This window comes from Oryctolagus cuniculus, chromosome 7 (assembly GCF_964237555.1).
Source record: "Oryctolagus cuniculus chromosome 7, mOryCun1.1, whole genome shotgun sequence".
Taxonomy (NCBI): Eukaryota; Metazoa; Chordata; class Mammalia; order Lagomorpha; family Leporidae; genus Oryctolagus; species Oryctolagus cuniculus.
In genome coordinates, this window is record NC_091438.1 from 88218666 (window position 1) to 88238418 (window position 19753).

The window sequence follows — 19753 nt, forward strand, 5'->3', positions numbered from 1 at the left end:
GCTATAAAATGTAATGTAAAATAATAGTTTATCTCTCTGGTAAGTAAAGCATATATTAAGGAAATTTACTGAATATCCCAAGGTATGTTCTTTCTTATATATAGCTTCATTTATAGTCCCAGCAAGAGTCTACTCTGTGTTGAACACTGTACAAATATTCACCCAGAGATGAACAAGACCAACATCTATTCTCAGGACACTCATATCCCATGGGGGATACAGGTAAAATGTAAAATAAGAATTAATATAAGATTCACTGTTACACTGTTAAAGGATAGTGTTTTGGATTATACAAATAGGGATAAAATTCCAGTTGGTTTAAATAAGGGTTTAGGTCATATAAACTAGAAAGGTTTTCTGTGTGCTCTGGGCAGAAAAGCATCCTAGAAGAATATTCTGGAACTTTTTCCCGGAATCTTTAGGGTCCTGTAAAATATGGTCAGTCACATTTGTTGATTTGCTAAAGCACAATGATCCTGCTAGCAGAGATGGGAGTCTATTCATTTGGGTGTCACCAAAACATCAGCTGAAAGCAGGAATGGCTCAGTAGGAAGCTTTACTTATTTGTGGCAAGTGAAGGAGACATGGGAACACAGAGTTCTCTAAAGAAACAACCTCCTGAGAAGAAGTTTGCCAGGGCATTCATAGCAAGTGTTTGGGGAGTGATCAGGATGTAGAAAATGGGTAGCTGCAGGGCCCTTTTTGCTCCAGGTACGTGGAAGGTATAAAACTCTGACTCTGGTTTCTGGCAACTTTATCTGGTTTCCTGGTGGTATGGTCCACTCCAAATATAGCATGACAATGTCAGCTTTCCTGTGCCATCATCTGAAAAAGAAACCAAGATGAGAAAACAGTTTCAGATTTCTCTGTCCCTGTTGCCAAGTTCCCTTTTTAATTAAATTCTACTTGGTTGAAAAACTCTTGGTTGCAATATCCAACAGGCAGAAAAGGAATTTGGCTAATTAAATTCTCAACATGTACACATTTAACTACATTTTGGGGTGCCACATGGGAGCCAGATGGGATGGGGGCTCTGAATGAAATCCCCACAAGTAAAGAACATGCCCAACCCAACAGCTCGGACTTGGCAACTGGATTTCCAGGAGTACCTTGCCTTTGCTCTTGCACCACTTTCTCCTTTGCCCTCTGCTTTGCCTGCCAAGCACAAGGATGAGCAAAATAGAAGGAATCAAGTTACCAATACCTTAACAATGTTGCTGCTAAAACATGCCGGAAAAGAGCTGGCTTTGAGATGTGGGTGTTGTCCTGCTTCTATGACAGGACAGGAACTTGAATAAATAAAAATGACCAAAGGACAAGAGCCATATGGGCAACATAGAGGAACACCTTAGGGTAGGAGCAGCAGAGTCCAAATGTGAAAATCACAGCTCCAGCTTCCTAACCAATGTTACTTTTTTGCCAACTCTCCCTGAAAGATTAGTGGAGGGATTAACTGGAATATGTTAAATTCCACCATTCAGAAACCCTCAGGTGTGTACCTATACACAGGAAGATATAGATATATGTATTATAGCTATAATATAATATATACATGCCTATATATGCCATTAGCTTGCTTACCAAGGGGGATTCAATGGTAGGGAACTATAGGGCATCACAGAAGAAATGGCAAGAATTTCTAATAGGGTTCAGGATTGTGCTGAATTATTTAAGAAGGGATTAGAGATGTGGAAGCTTCTCTGGCCATACTGTGACGAGGAGGAGGCCTTCAGTAATTGGGCTTCTTGGTAATCTCTGACCAGAAGGTGAGATGAACTATGTGGGTTGCAGGAGTTAGTGAGAAAACAGCAGTCACTGAGTAGCAACTTCAATGTGATCTCGGACAGGACCTATTAGAAACATGATTTGTTTTCTCTTGGTCTTGTCAGTGTCCTGTTGGAAACACTGCAGAAGTTTCAGCATCAACATCAGAGTTCTATGATAACTGTTGGATAAAAGTGTTGCTTTTCATTTTCTCAAATGTGAGATCCTTAGAAATGACAGAATTCCATGATGTTAAAGTGAGAAATGGGGTTGGGGGAAAGAAGAGGTCTGGATTTTGGTATTTGTTTCTTTTTGTAAAGGTATAACACTATTTTTGTTGGCAAGGCCAAAGGACATGCAGATTTTAAGACATCAGTGTGAATAAAAGGTTATAGTGGACAGAGAATTTGGTGTATGGGGGTGGTGCTGAAGCGGTTGTGCATCTTGTAAAATGTTTCATAAAACAAATATTTGAAGAATTAGTAGAAATTTGATTGACCCCATAAAAATAAATTGATTATTGATCAAGCGTGGGGACAGAATAGAAAAAGTAGAGATAGTAGAGAGAGAAAAATATGTTCCAGGAGAAATGAAGGATTATAATATTTCAAAGTTCTGAAAACCGAGCTGATGGGGTTCAGGATACAGTGAGCTACATGGAGGAGCAACATGTGTGAACAGAGTGGAAACTGTTTGGGATATGGCTGGAGACAGAATCTTAGACAAAATTAAGAAATTATTCTACAGGGCCGGTCCCATAGCTCACTTGGTTAATGGGTTAATGCAGCGCTGGCATCACTTATGGGTGCTGGTTCTAGTTCCAGTTGCTTCTCTTCCACTCCAGCTCTCTGCTATGGCCTGGGATAGCAGTGGAGGATGGTCCAAGTCCTTGAGCCCCTGCACCCGCATGGGAGATCAGGAAAAAGCACCTGGCTCCTGTCTTCAGATCAGCACAGCTCTGGCTATTGCAGCCATTTGGGGAATGAACCAACAGACAGAAGACATTTCTCTCTGTCTCTCTCTCTCACTGTCTATAACTCTACCTCTCAAATAAATAAAAAATCTTAAAAAAAAATAAAATAAAATAAAATTTTTGCAAAACTCGTGAACTTTTAACCTGTGATTGCATAAGAAAAACAATGAAAAGGAGACATTTTTCTTTATCTATATGGTCCAGAGAAAGCGAAAGGTTAATTATGCTTTATGCCTATAAGGGCTTACTGGTTGTCTTGATTACATGTTTAGGATTTTTTAACATTCCAAATACATTGAAAGGTAGATATTGCTATTGTCCTCATCTATAGAGGAAAAAATTTATGGTCATAAGCAGTTTGCACAGCTTCACAATGATAAAATGGTGAGATCAGTAAAAATTGGGACTCACAAAATAAAGCCCCTGCCAGATGGACTATGCATTCATCTCTTGTTCCATATCACTTAAGAACAAGGAACATCCAGGCCCCTGGCTATAATACACCCCTTACTGCTTGAGCGCATGCTGAGAGGAGTCCAATGCAAATCATATGTGACCTTCCTGGGCCGGTGGTTATGAGCAACACTGCCATTTTGAGCAGGTCTTGTGCAAGAAAAACAACAGTGCCTGCACAGAATCCCAGGCTGAGTGAAATCAAAGTGTCATATGCAGAGAGGGATGAGCTAGAACACAAGACTGGGTAGAGTCCAAAAAACCTTGTGCCAAGGGGGTGCCCCCATTCTCTTTACCATATTAAAAAAAAAAAAAAAAAAAAAAAAAAACAAAACCTGCCCAGCTTCCCTCATTGAGCCAGTTAGTGGAACTATATAGAATGTCTTCTTATCATACTGTCTCCCTTGTGTTTGAGCATAAGTTCCCAATAAACCTTGTCTAAGTTACACATTGGCCTCTCATCAGCTTCCATTTCAGAGGAGTCAAAGAACCTAGGGTCAGTATCAATGCTAAAACAGTGAATTAAACTTAGGAAGGTCTGTTATTATAGCCAGCAACTTCTTATCTGAGGTGCCATCTTAGGCCTCAGGAGCCATCTTAGGCCTCAGGTGCCATCTTAGGCTCTGGCCCAGTTGCCATCTTGTACGATAAGTTTCAGTTTCTCTGAGATAAGCTTCAGTTTCCTAAGTCCAGCATGGTTTACCAGAAATCAGGTGACCAAACAACCCAGCCACAGGTGTTGCCTTCACCCCACCCAATGGTATTTATTTCTCTTACTTCCTTATCTCTGCTAAGCTATACAAGACTTCTTCTCTTAGTGCATACTGCTGTTTCTCTTGTGTAGGGAGAGGCAGCCTTGTTGGCCTACAATAAACTTTTCCCTACTCTAGTGTTTGGTGCTTTGTGGTGATCTTTCAATGTCTATTTCCAATCTGATACTTTAATGTCTCCTATGCTATCTAATTCTCCATCTTTTGTGTTTACTCAATTACTAATTCCTACAAATTGTAAATTTTCAATACTGTCATTTCTGCAACACAGTAAAAATACATGAACATTTGTTTATTCTGTATCTTCCACCTATTGCCTCATTCTATCATCTTCTATGAAAAAAAAAACTACTTGAAAGAGTTGTAGTTTCTACTTCTTTGCCTCTATTTTTATAGAAGATATTTTTAATAATAGATTTATTACTTAATAATGAGTACACTGTGTCATAAATTACACATGACTAGTGTATACATTCTGGTAAATTTTGACCTACAAATGCATCTAACAAGCCATCACTTCCACTATGATCATAAACATATCTGTCACCTAGAGAAGTTTTGCATGCCTTGTTATCCTCATTTCCACCCTTATTATAGATTTTTCTGCTTCTCTGCGTTTCTGATAATTTTTGGAGAATGCCAGATTATTCTTGGGCTTCCCTCTGGGATACAATTAAGCTAAAGGGCTTACTGCTAAGCTTTGTCATATGAGAATGGAGCAGAGTTTAGTTTAAGGCTAATTTTATCCATCTATGTAGACAAACACCTTCTGGGCAATCTATTAGATGCTCTTTGAGTCATGAAGTTTTCCATTCTACTTGGTAAGAGTAGCACCATGACTCTCCTGCAGTGAGCATCATGGCCTCTCAGGTGGTCCTGTCCCCAGACTCAATAATTTCCTCACATGTGCTGAGCAGTACTCAACCGGATGCACATGGGGGACTCTGACAGTCTCTGGGGTCTCTGGGGTCTCTGGGCTGCTCTCTCTACTTCAGCTCTGTGCTGCAGGCATGTAACTGCATTCACATTCCTGGAATTGTAAATCCTTCTGAACTCAGGGAGAGTCCTATGCTCTGTCTGAATTCCCCTCTGGGGTTTAACAAGGAACGCATAAGGGGACTTCAAAAAATTTGTGGAAAAATGGAAGGAAAACATAATACTTATTTTCCATGAACTTTTTGATGGTCCCCTGTATTTGGAGTTTTTTTTTTTTTTCCCCCAGCTCCTAAAATCTTGAAATTCCTTGTGTGATGGGGTAATAGAATTTTTTCTGTTATTGATGACAAGTCCTTTTCAACCATATCTGGGTTTATGCTAATGAGGTAGTTCTTAAAATATCTCTATAAGTTATCTGAATGGGAGCTTATTATCAGAAAACATGACTCCATGACTCCAGCATTGGAACATTATGTCCTTCACCCTCCATGAAAAGGAAAGAGGCTGAAGAGTGATATCACCAGTAGCCAATGCCTCAATCAACAAAGACTATAAAAGGGGACCTTCAACCTCCCCCCAGACACAAACAGAAACAGTGGAGATCAGGAGCTTCTAGGTTGGTGAACATACAGAGGGCAGGGAAGTTCTGCATTCTTTCATCCGTACTCTGACCCATGCATTTATTTGACTTGGCTGTACCTGAGTTTTATGAACAACCAAAAATAGCTTAAAACATCCAATTAGGAGATCAGTAGGCTGAGATGACTCCAGCACTTTGAGTTCCTATGTAAACAAACTGAAACCCAATTCACTTTAAACAGTCACATAGGACTAATGCTTAACCAGTCAGAAACCACCAGCTAACCTCTAACATTCTACTTTAACCAGTTAAATATTTTTGTTATCTTAGCCAGATCCGAATGCCTTAAGGGCTGATTCTGAGGCCATAGTGCTGTTTAGGACATCTGCCATTCTATGGGTCTGATATGTATCCCGCTTCCCATGTTGGATCGTTCTCTCCTTTTAATTATATCAGTTAGTATTAGCAGACACTAGTCTTGTTTATGTGATCCCTTTGACTCTTAATCCCATCATTATGATCAATTGTGAACTGAAACTGATCACTTTGACTGATGAGATGGCATTGGTACATTGGTACATATTCAGTTGGAATCCCCTGGCACATTTCTAACTCCACATTTGGCGCAAGTCAGCTTGAGCATGTCCCAAACTGTACATATCCTCCCTCTCTTATTCCCACTCTTATATTTAACAGGGATCACTTTTCAGTTAAATTTAAACACCTAAGAGTAATTGTGTGTTAATTAAAGAGTTCAACCAATAGTATTAAGTAGAACAAAAAAAGTACTAAAAGGGACAAAGTATTACATTGTACATCAACAGTCAGGAAAAGGGCTGATCAAGTCACTGTTTCTCATAGTGTCCATTTCAATACAACAGGTTTCCTTTTTGGTGCTTGGTTAGTTGTCACCGATCAGGGAGAACATGTGATATTTGTTCCTTTAGAACTGGCTTAATTCACTCAGCATGATGTTTTCCAGATTCTTCCATTTTGTTGCAAATGACCGGATTTCATTGTTTTTGACTGCTGTATAGTGTATTATAGAGTACATGTCTCATAATTTCTTTATCCAGTCTACTGTTGATGGGCATTTGGGTTGATTCCAAGTCTTATCTATTGTGAATTGAGCTGCAAGAAACATTAATGTGCAGACAGCTTTTTTGTTTGCCAATTTAATTTCCTTTGGGTACATTCCAAGGAGTGGGATGGCTGGGTTGTATGGTAGGGTTCTATTCAGGTTTCTGAGGAATCTCCAGACTGACTTCCACAGTGGCTTGACCAGTTTGCATTCCCACCAACAGTGTATTAGTGTCCCTTTTCTGCCTACATCCTCGCCAGCATCTGTTGTTGGTAGATTTCTGTATGTGAGCCATTCTAACCGGGGTGAGTGAAACCTCATTGTGGCTTTCATTTGCATTTCCCTGATTGCTAGTGATCTTGAACATTTTTTCATGTGCCTGTTGGCCATTTGGATTTCCTCTTTTGAAAAATGTTTATTGAGGTCCTTGGCCCATCTCTTAAGTGGTTGCTTGTTTTGTTGTTGTGGAGTTTCTTGATTTCTTTGTAGATTCTGGTTATCAGCCCTTTATCTGTTGCATAGTTTGCAAATATTTTTTCCTATTCTGTTGGTTGCCTCTTCACTTTCCTGATAGGCATGGAAGCCAGGACACTCTGGTAAAAGAAAAGAAAGGAAAGGAAAGGAAAGGAAAGGAAAGGAAAGGAAAGGAAAGGAAAGGAAAGGAAAGGAAAGGAAAGGAAAGGAAAGGAAAGGAAAGGAAAGGAAAGGAAAGGAAAGGAAAGGAAAGGAAAGGAAAGGAAAGGAAAGGAAAGGAAAGGAAAGGAAAGGAAAAGAAAAGAAAAGAAAAGAAAAGAAAAGAAAAGAAAAGAAAAGAAAAACCTAAATGAAAGACATCTGCAAGTGAGATCCCAATGGAAAGAACGGGTCATCAAAGAAGGAGGTACCTTTCTCTGAAGGGAGGAGAGAACTTCCACTTTGACCATGGCCTTGTCTAAATATGATCAGAGTGGTGAACTCAGGGGGCTTCCATAGCCTTGGCAACTCATGACAAGAGCCTAGGGTGATTACTGACGCCGTAAACAAGTGTGTCAGTTTGTTAAATCAACAACAGGAGTCACTGTTCACTTACTCCCCATGTAGGATATCTGTTCTTAATGTGTTGTACAATGTGAATTAATGCTATAACCAGTACTCAAACAGTACTTTTCACTTTATGTTTTTGTGTGAGTGCAAACTGTTGAAATTTTTACTTAGTATATACTAAATTGATCTTCTGTATATAAGGATAATTGAAAATGAATCTTGATGTGAATGGGATGGGAGAGGGAGCGAGAGATGGGAGGGTTACGGGTGGGAGGGGAGTTATGGGAGGGAAAAATCCACTGTAATCCAAAAGCTGTGCTTTGGAAATTTATATTCATTAAATAAAAATTAAAAAATATTTTCTTTATCTTTTTTTCTTAGAATGATTTACAAATGTCTATCCTCAAATCCCTTCAGTGGTATCACACTTTGTCATCACTCAATACACTAAGAGCTGAATGCTCAAATGTTAAAAATTTAATGTGCTTATTTATTTTTTTAGCAGGTTGTTACATGATTTTCTGACTTTGTGAATTGTTCTAGTGAATTCTCAAACCTCACATGGGGATGGATAAGAGAACTCCCTAATTAGAAGTAACCAGTCATGAATGTAGGTAGTCTGGGTACCCCATTTTCAGCTGTATCCTAAAAAAGGAGCAGTCTTATAAACTTGAGAACTTCCACCTGTGGAGCCAACTTCTGGTAGTTAGTGCGAAAGTTGAATTGAGTTGAAAGATATTTAGTTGGCATACGAATTAAAAAAAAAACTGGAAAAATTGATTACTGATATTGGAAACCTCCAAACACTCCTTGTGAAATAATTTCAAATCTTTCTCTTGGCAGTAAAGTGGTGTCATCTTAAGACTTAGCTCTTTTTTCAAGGGGTTATTGTCCTTCATTGTTTAATAACCAATGTGCTCAGAAATTTTATTTAAATATTTTATCTTCTAATTTAGTGGCTTCATGTGGGAAAGTAGATATAGTCCTAGTTGATTCATGCTGTCAGGAGCTATAAATCCCTTATTTCCTGAACTTGTGCCCAACAGGTTTTTATCCACAGTCCTCACAGATATTCTTCATGTCTAGCTTGCCTGTGATTTCCAAAGGTCAGTTCTCAACCCTCATCCTGCCTGGCATCTCACTATCATTTTCCATATTCTTCCTTCCTTCTTACCTTGCTCATTGACTATATTAGTTTTCTATAGTCACCCTTAAAATGTATCATAAAGTGAAAGTCGACAATAACAGATTTTTTGTCTAACAACTCTGAAAGCAAGAAGTTCAAAATCAAGGGGGTTCAGGGCATGCTCACGCTGAAACTCATGAGGAGTATCCTTACTTCCTCCCAGCAGCTGGTGTCCTGTGGGCAATCCTAGTCATTCTTTGGCTTGCAGCAGCAGCACTTTAATCTCTATACCACTGTCACATGTCATTTTCACCTCATGTGTCTGGTCTTCATGTGCCATTCCCCCCTGTATGTTTCTTTCCACTTCATACAAGGACATCGGTCACATTTGGACGCCTATCCTATTGACGAAATTTGAACTTCAATATATCTATGCATTCTCCATTCCCAATTAAGATGGCATTCATGAGTACTGGCATTTAGGACATCAATACATATTGGGAGATGGGGGGCATCATTCAACCCATAACATTGATTATTCTGTTATATATTTCCTCAACTTATAAAAGTTGAAGTGCTCCGGCCTGGTGTTATTCTTTTAATTTTTTTTTTGTTGTTGTTGATGTGGGCAAGTTACTTATCTTATTTTTTTCAACTTTTATTTAATGAATATAAATTTCCAAAGTACAACTTATGGATTACAATGGCTTCCCCCCATACCATCCCTCCCACCCACAACCCTCCCCTTTCCCACTCACTCTCCCCTTCCATTCACATCAAGATTCATTTTCGATTATCTTAATATACAGAAGATCAGCTTAGTATACATTAAGTAAGGATTTCAACAGTTTGCTCCCACACAGAAACATAAAGTGAAAAATAATAGATGATTTTTTTAAATGATGATGAAATCAGATCAGACCTATTGTCATGTTTAATCCCAGTGAGAGTCAAGTTGGGAATTGATAATTTCTTTCTTTTTTTTTTTTTACAGAGGATCAGTTTAGTATGCATTAAGTAAAGATTTCAACAGTTTGCACCCCCATAGAAACACAAAGTGAAATATACTGTTTGAGTACTCGTTATAGCATTAAGTCTCAATGTACAGCACATTAAGGACAGAGATCCTACATGAGGAGTAAGTGCACAGTGACTCCTGTTGTTGACTTTACAAATTGACACTCCTGTTTAGGGCATCAGTAATCTCCCTATGCTCCAGTCATGAGTTTCCAAGGCTATGGAAGCCCTCTGAGTTCTCCGACTCTTATCTTGTTTAGAGAAGGTCATAGTTAAAGTGGAGGTTCTCTCCTCCCTTCAGAGAAAGGTACCTCCTTCTTTGAAGACCTGTTATTTCCACTGGGATCTCACTCGCAGAGATCTTTTGCCAGAGTGTCTTGGCTTTCCATGCCTGAAATACTCTCATGGGCTTTTCAGCCAGCTCCGAATGCCTTTAGGGCTGATTCTGAGGCCAGAGTGCTATTTAGGACATCTGCCATTCTATGAGTCTGCTGAGTGTCTCACTTCCCATGTTGGATCACTCTCCCCTTTATTTATTCTATCGGTTAGTGTTAACAGGTACTAGACTTGTTTATGTGCTCCCTTTGACTCTTAGTCCTTTCATTATGATCAATTGTGAACAGAAATTGATCACTTGGAATAGTGAGATGGCATTGGTACATGCCACCTTGATGGGATTGTATTGGAATCCCCTGCTATGTTTCTAACTCTACCATTTGGGGCAAGTCAGCTTGAGCATGTCCCAAATTATACATCTCTTCCCTCTCTTATTCCCACTCTTATGTTTAACAGGGATCACATTTCAGTTAATTTTCAACACTTAAGAATAACTGTGTGTTTTTTTTTAAAGGTAGATATTGTTTTATTGTTTTCTGTGATTTGTTCAGTGTCAGTAACACTTGGCAGTACAAGTGCTAACAGCAGAAATATATATATATATATTTATATATGTTATATAGAGATAGCTTTCATTTATATAAAGAGAACAAATTTCATGTACTTCATAGATACAATTCTATGATTATAACAGTACTTCATTCCTTCCCTCTCTACCTTCTCCTCCCTTTTATTTCTTTTTTAAAATTTTTGCAATAATATATTCTAAACTTACTTTATAATTGCAGGCTTAATATTCTATTTAAAACAGAAAACTTTTAGGTTCTTCCCATCATACAGGTATAGAAACTTCAAAAGATTTGTGTAAAACCCAGTCTTTCACAAAAGCAAAGGCTTGATAAAAGGAGGGTCACACGTGATTAGGGGAATTATAGAAGTAGAAAAAATCCAGTGATCACTTTTCCTATATAAAAAGAGACTACTATCCATTGGTTAAGTTCTAGAGACAGGTAAATAGGTAAACAAGAAAGCATACTGAAATATCTATATATTTGCATTTACAAAAATAATCTTTTTCAATAAATTATTGAGTAAGTGATAATAGATATCAAAAATGCTGAGAAATTTATCAGTTAAAATCCATTTAACAGTTTATACATTCCTTTGAATTATATCTATAAAATTTTAAACATGCAAATCATATATCCCAACCCAAAAGAATGCTTCTAAACAAATAGACTACAGATATAGACAAATTCATGAAACACATAATTTTTATATAGCAGGACTAAGTCATTACTTATCAATAACAACCTTGAATGTAAATGGACTAAATTATCTAATTAAAAGACTAGCTAAATGGATTGAAAAACAAGACCCAGCTATATACTGCTTACAATAAACACAACTCACCACCACCAACATACTAATACAGATAATGAAAGGATAGAAAAAGGTATTCTACACAAATGGAAACAAAAAATGAACAGGAGTAGCCATCCTAATAACAAACAAAATAGATTTTAAGACAAAAGCTGTTAGACAAAGAAGGATATTATGTAATGATTAAGGGATCCATTCAAGATGAAGGTATGATGATAGTAAATGTATATGACCTGATGCTAGGGCACCCTGCTAGTTAAAACAAATGTAAATGGTTCTACAAGCAGACACTGCCTCCAATACAATAATCAAATGGGGCTTCAACACCATACTTTCATCAATAGACAGAACAATTAGATAAAAATGGCAACAAACAACAGAGCTAATGTACATTATTAACCAAATGGATTTAATTGATATGTATGGAACATTTCATCTCAGAACCACCAAATACACATTTTTTCATCAGTACATGGAACTTTCTTTAGGATAGACTATATGCTAGATCACAAAACAAGTTTCAACAAATTAAAAAAATTGAAATTGTACCATGTATCTTGTTTGAACACAAAGGAATTAAGCTGGAAATTAACAACATAAGAAATTCTAGAAAATACACAAACACATAGAGACCGAACAACGTGCTCCTGAATGAGCAGTGGATTATAGAAGAAATCAAAAGAGAAATAAAGAATTTGGAAAAACCATCAAATAAATATTCTAACAATGCATCTCAAAGACCTTGAAAAATCAGAACAAACCAAACCAAAATTATTACCAGGAAATAATAAAGATTAGAGAAGCAAAAAACAAAATTGGAAGTAAAATAAGTAAATAAATAAATATAATTAGTGAAAGAGCTGTTTTTTGAAAAAATAAACAAAATTGATAAACCAGTAGCCCAACTAACAAAAAAAGAGAGAAGATGAAAGTTAATAAGAGGAAAAAAGAAATGTAAAAATTACTACCATAGGAATAAAAAGAATTTTCGGAAATTGCTACAAACCAGTAAATCCAAAAGAAATTAACAGTTTTCTGATACAATTTACCCAAATTGAGGCAAGAAGATACAGAAAACTTTAATAAACCAATAACCAAGATGGAGATTGAATCAGCAATAAAGACCCTCCCAACAAAAATAGCCCAGGACCTAATGGCTGGTGAATTTCACCAAACATTTAAAGAATTAATCCAAAGTATTCTGAAACTCTTCAAAACAATTGAATAGGAGGGACTCTTCCCCAAAATTGTTCTATGAGACCATTATCACCTTAGTGCCCAAAACAGAAAAAGATACAACCGTGAACCTAAACTACAGACAAATACTCCTGGTAAGTATAGAAGCAAAAATTCTCTGCAAAATACTAGTTACTAAAAGCCAGCAATACATCAAAAATATCATTCACCTTGATCAAGTAGGATTTTTCCCTATAATGCAGGAATGGTTCCACATATGCTATCAGAAAACATGATACAACACATCAAGAAAATGAAGAATAATAACCATATGATTATCTCAATAGATGCAGAGAAAGCATTTGATAAAGTACTATAATATCTTTTCATGATAAAAAATTTAAAACTTAAGCAAATTGGTATTAGAAGAGATATACCTGAATACAACCAGGACAATATATGAGAAACCCACAGATAATACCAGACAGGGATGACTACTCTCACAATTACTATTCAATATAGTTCTGGAGGTTTAAGCTAGAGCCATTAGGCAAGAAAATGAAATCAAATGGATACAAATGGGAAAGGAACAAGTCAAATTATTCCTGTTTGCAGATGACATGATCCTATACATAGAAAAATGTAGACTGCAACTAAGAGGCTATCTGAACTCTTAAAAGAGTTCGGTAAAGATGTAGGATATAAAACCAACACACAAAATTCAATGCATTTGTATACACAAACAATGCCACAATTGAGAAAGAACTTGTAAGGTAAATCCCATTCACAAAGCTACAAAAATATACATATCTTGAGATAATTTTAACCAAAATTGGAAAAGATTTTATAATAAAAATTACAAAGCATCAAGGAAATAAATTGAAGACACCAAAATAATTGAAAATTTTTCCATGTTCAAGGATTGCAAGAATTAATGTCAAAAAGTTATTATCAAGGAATACAGATTCAGTGCTCGCTTCGGCAGCACATATACCAAAGAATACAGATTCAGTGTGATCCCAAGGACCTTCTCAAATCTAAAAATCAACCCTAAAATTCACATGGAAACAAAAAAGACCCCAAATAGCTAAAGCAATCTTAAATAATGACAATGAGACTATTACAGGGAAAGTTATAATACTATAGGCACAAAAATAGACCTGTGAACCAATGGAATAAATTAGAAACCCCAGAAACTAATCCTTGCATCAACAACCAACTGATGTTTGACAAAAGAACTAAAATCACTCTCCAGAGAAAGTGCAATCTCTTAAACAAATGGTGTTGGGTAAATTGGATCTCTATATGCAGAAATATGAAAGAAGACCCTTCCCTTACACCCTATACAAAAATCAACTCATAAGGGATAACACTAAGAACTGAAACCATCAAATTACTAAAGGGAAACAAAGGGAAATGCTGTAGGACATTGACATAGGTAAGGATTTACTGAATAAGACCCCAGAAGCACAAGCAAAAATAGACAAATGGGATTACATCAAGCAAAGATGATAAGAAGTTTCTGCACATCAAAGGAAATCATCAACGAAGTGAAGCAGCAACTGATAGAATGGGAGCAAATATTTGTAAACAAAACATCTGATACAGGATTAATATCAGAATATATAAGGAGTTGAAAAAACTCAACCACAACAAAATAAACAATTCAGTTAAGAAATGGCCCAAGGGGATCAGCACTGTGGCACAGCAGCTAAAACTGCTGCTTGCAGTGCCAGCATCCCATATGGGTGCCAGCTCAGGTCTCAACTGCTCCACTTCCATTCCAGCTCTGTGCTATAGCCTGAGAAAGCAATAGAAAATAGCCTATGTTCTTGGTCCCCTGCATCCACATGGGAGACCTAGCAGAAGTTCCTGGGTCCCAGCTTCAGATTGGCCCTGCTCTGGCCATTACGGCCATCTGGGGAGTGAAGCCACAGTTTGAAGACTTTCTGTCTCTCTCTCTCTCATTCTCGTTCTCTCTCTCCTTCTCTCTCCCTCTCTCTCCTTCTGCCTCTCCGTAACTCTTCCTTTCAAATAATAAGCAAATAAATGTTTTAAAAAATGAAATGGGCTAGGGATATGAACAAAGGTATTTTTAGAAGGGTGAAATACAAATGACCAATAGACATATGAAAATATGCTCAGGATCACAACCATCAGTGAAATACAAATTACAACAGTAGGATCTTGGTCCTTAATGTGTTGTACTATGCAAATTAACAGTAAAACTAGCACTCAAACAGTACTTTATACTTTGTGTTTCTGTGTGGGTGCAAACTGTTGAAATCTTTACTTAGTTTATACTAAGTTGATCTTCTGCATATGAAGATAATTAAAAATGAATCTTGATGTGAATGGGATGGGAGAGGGAGTGGGAGATGGGATGGTTGCGGGTGGGAGGGAGCTTTTGGGGGGAAAAGCCACTATAATCCAAAAGTTGTACTTTCGAAATTTATATTTATTAAATAAAAGTTTAAAAAAACCAGCAATGTAGTTTCATCTCTCTCAGAATGACTATCATTGAAAAATCCAAAAATGACAATGCTAGTGATGATGTGGGAAAAAGAGGTACCCTAATACACTCTTGGTGTGAATGTAAACTAATAAAACCTGGAGATTCCTCAGAAATCTGAAAACTGATCTACCATATGGTCCAGCTATCCCATTCCTGGGAAATTATCATCCCCTTTCTAAAAATTTACCCAAAGGGTATGAACTCAGAAACATGTAAAAGAATTACCTGTTCTCCCATATTTATAGCTCAATTCATAATATTTATAGTTCAATTCACAATAGCTAGTATATGGAATCAACATACATATCCTTCAATTAATGACTGAATAAATAAAATTACACACACACACACACACACACACATAAAATGAAATAATACTCAGCCATAAAAAAGAATGAAATCTTTTCTTTTGCAACAAAATGGACGCAATTCAAGACCATTATGCTCAGTGAAATAAGCCAATGCCCCAAAAGACAAAAATCGTGTTTTTCCTACATTGATGAAGAAAATATATGGAGCACAAAATTGCAATACATATGTGTGAAATTGACATTTTGAGATTTGATTATTGTTCTTAACCATTGTCTATACTCTTGAGGAATAGTGGTCTTTCTACTTGCTGACTTATTTATTTAGGAAAGGATTAAATTTCTGATTACAAAGTAAATTGGAAGTATGTTATCACAAAAATTGAAAAGAATAGTAAGAAACGAAGGTGGAGGAAGGGAGAGAGGGTGAGGAATGTCAATTGGTTTTTAAAACTGTATGTATGAGATACTTGAAATCTGTTCTTTTTATATAAATTATTTCTAAAGACAGTAAATTGTATCTTTATAGTAAGTGAAAAAACAAAAATACAGTTATACACAATAGTGTATGTCTCAGAGTGTTCAGTGAGGGAGCAATGGTATCATGTTAGTTAAATAACGTCCTGTTCACTAATATTTATTTTATAAAATGCCTATTGTGTTAAAGAATGATAAGAGTAAATGTTGCATGACTAAAACAATAAAATTATAGCTATTCTTAGTTTTCCAATGTGTCTAAAATGTAAATTATAGAATTATCCTTCAGAAAATTCAGGTATTTGGTAAAGTAAGGCAAACAGGACTAGATTTTAAAAAACATGATTTTTCATTGATCCTACAACTATTTTAAGTATTCTGTATATTCTTAAGATGTACGTTTTTTCACTAATAATGTGATTTAGTACTAATTCTTTTAATATCATCCCAGCATTAAAGGTTTAAGATATATCTCTATTACACATTCGCTCCCTGAAATTGATATTCATATACAAAATTGTGTGATCAACATTTTTCACTAAAGACACCTAAAGCTATATCTTTTTTCTCATTCTTGTTTTCCCTCACCATCAAATCTCTTCTTGTCTTTCTCATCTCATTGACAGTACTATTCCCTTATTACTCACATTAAAATCTAGGGGGCTGGCACTGTGACAAAGCAGGCAAGGCTGCTGCCTGTGGTGCCCAAATCATGTATGGGCACTGGTTTGAGCCTTGGCTATTCCTCTTCCAATCCAGCTCCTTGTTAGTGTGCCTGAGAAAGCAGCAGAGGATGGTCCAAATGCTTGGGTCACTGCACACACATGGGAGACCCAGAAGAAGCTCCTGGCTCCTGCTTTCAGATTGACCTGACTCTGGTCATTGCCACCATTTGGGGAGTGAACCAGCAGTTTTAAGGTTTTCTCTCTTTCTCTCAAATAAATAAATCTTTAAAATAATTACAAATACTACTTAACTTGTTAAATAAAATATATCTACAATTTAACTACATAGCTTTCTATTTCTTTCTATCAGCCTCGCTCACTTCCAATTGTTTTCTGCTTTAATCTAGCTCCAATTACTGCAAGAATTTCTTAACCAATCTTCCTGTTGTCACTCTTCATATTCATCTGTAAATTACAGTGATCATTTTAATATTCAAACTTCATTGGCATCCTGTCACACTTAAAATAAATCCATATTGTTAAAGTTAGATAACTCTTTGTAATTGGCATGTTGTCCTCTATAACCTCACTTCCTTCCATTCTCCCCTTTGTACACTCAATGAGTTTTCTAGCTTGTATTTGAACAGATCATTCACATTCCTAAATCAAGACCTATGCACATGTGAGCCCTTCTGCCAGGCAGTTTTTTCAACATCCCCATGAATCTATTTCCACAATCATACTCAAACTCTTACTTTGGTCAAATCTCTGCCCCCAAAATTGCCTCCCCAGAGAGGAGGTAATGTGATCACTGATTTAAATGACATTTCAAAGTTTTCTTCATTGCTTGGCTCTACTTTATTTTTACATATATAGATAGATAGATAGATTTTATGTTAGACATATATTTATTGTTTTTTTCTTTCCTCCAATTTGTTGTAGGCTCCATGAGCATCAGGATTTTTTTTTACCTATTAGCTGTATGAAAACACATATCTGATGCTTAATACATGGATGTTCAAAAATATTTTGAAATTTGAATATTTTCTCTGTATTGTATATATATATACACAATATTCTGCATTGTCAAATAAAGTGTGCTTCAAAGAATATTTGTCCAATGAGTGAGGAGTTTCTTAATGTGCACTAAATAAACAGAAACAATTCATTAGGAAAAGTAATTTAGATTTAAAAGAACTCTATTGCTTAGAAATGAATTCTAATCAAGTAGAATCTAGCAGGTCCTCAGGGAAGTAAAAAGCTATCTTTGAAATACTGCTGTCCTTTCTGTGTAGCTTTTTGTTTCTCTGATGATAATTGTAGGGAAAATGCTAATGGTGACAATCATAAGGAAATAGGGGACTTTACTGTTCAATGGTTCTTCAGTGTTATCAACATTAGTTAGTGATACAGTACTTATATATTAGGGATACAGGACTCATAGAGCTCTAAATTTGGAGCTCTATGGGAACCTTAAGTTTCTAAATAACTGTAGGAATTTGTAAATTTAAGCATTTAAGAAAAAACTTATCTATTTATTTGAAACGAGGAGTGATAAAGTGATCTTTATCTTTTATTACTGGTTCACTCACCAAATGGCTACAATAGCCTGAACAGGGCTAATATCAATCCAGGAACCAGAAACTCCATTCTTGTTTCCTTTAAGGGTGGTAGGCACCCAAGCACCTGAGCTGTCTTCAGCTGCCTTCCCAGGCATATTAGCGGGATTCTGGACTGGAAGTAGAGAAGGCAGCACTTTAACCAAGATTCTGCTATGGGATGTTGATGTCATAGTCAGCCTAACCTGCTGTGCCAAAATTCTGACCCTTAAATTTATAACTTTGAAGTTTTCTAAAAGTTGGTGTCTCCTCTCTCTTACCAATAAAATGGCTATTTTGAGTACTTTAAATGGATTATGATTATGTAATTCACCTTACAGCAAACGGAAATTATAATCTTTGAATATATAATTTCTTTTTCAATTCTTAAATTGCCAACTTGGTTAGCATGTAGACTCCTTACCCAGACTGTTGCAGTAATATCTAGGATGCATTTATTTTATGAATTATGTTTTTCTCCATTATTTCATTCTCCACATTGGGGTCTAGCTTTTCTTCTGTAAAATCAAACTGTCAAACCACTTACTTGCTCAAAAATCCTTAATGGTTGCCATTGCTTTCAAGATATGTACCAAATTCTTCATTGTATTAGTTATCTACAGCTACCTAACAGTATTACCAGGAACTTACTGCGTTAAAATCACATGCACATTTACAAAGTCACAGTGTCTGTGGACCAGAAGTCTAGGGATGGCTTGGCTCTGTTCTCTGTTCCAGGATGTTACAAAGCTACATTCAAGATGTAGGCAGGATTTGTTATCTCAACATCTAAAATTTGATCAAAGAAAGATCCTCTTCCAAGATTACTTGGTGGTTGGGAGCTTCAAGTTTCTTGAGAGATGTAGTCAGATGCTGCTGTCAGTTCGCAGCTGGTTGTTGGAGAAAGGTTGCCTCAATTCCTTGTCCCATGTGCCTTTCCAACATAGTAACTTGCTTCCTTGAAATCAGTAAGACAGTATTACAGACAGAATTCACAATGCTAATGCTATGTAACACAAACACATATAATCCAGCACCTTTGCAATATTCTACTGGTTAGAAGCAAGTCTCAGGTTCTGCCCACACTCAACAGGAAGAGATTATTCAGAGCATGATTATTCCATGAAATTTTGGAGCCTGTGTGCCACACTCAGCATGTTATAAAATGCCCTTAAAATGTGGTCTCAAACTGCCATCTTGCTTCTACCCTAGCTACAAATATCTAAGTAAAAAGGTCCTTAATATTTTTCTAAGAATTCTATTCACTCCACCATTTTCTCCTTTTTTTAAGTATCTAAATTCATCTTATACACCACATGTAGCAAAAGCTTACCATAGATCCTGTACAGATTTCTACTTCTTAGAACTCTTCTGGTCCTACCATATAGAATTAATAGTTCCCTTATTATGTATTCCTAAATATTGTTTATCTCCTCTTGCCCCCGAAAGGCCTTCAGATAAATTTAATGAAGGATGTGAAAGAGCTCTACAATGAAAATTGCAAAGATTAAAGAAGAAATAGAAGAAGACAGGAAATGGAAGAATCTTCCATGTTCATGGATTGGAAGAATT

The 19753-nt window shown here is 36.5% G+C and overlaps 1 long non-coding RNA gene across 1 annotated transcript; it reads right to left on the minus strand.

Annotated features, from left to right (window-relative positions):
• Positions 1 to 539: 539 nt before the first annotated feature.
• Positions 540 to 18326, minus strand: LOC127493429 (uncharacterized). The gene is made up of 2 exons (XR_007923568.2): positions 18176 to 18326; positions 540 to 825 (listed from the first exon to the last, which is right to left on the minus strand). It is a non-coding gene; the product is annotated as an uncharacterized lncRNA (long non-coding RNA).
• Between the last annotated feature and the right edge of the window lie 1427 nt (positions 18327 to 19753).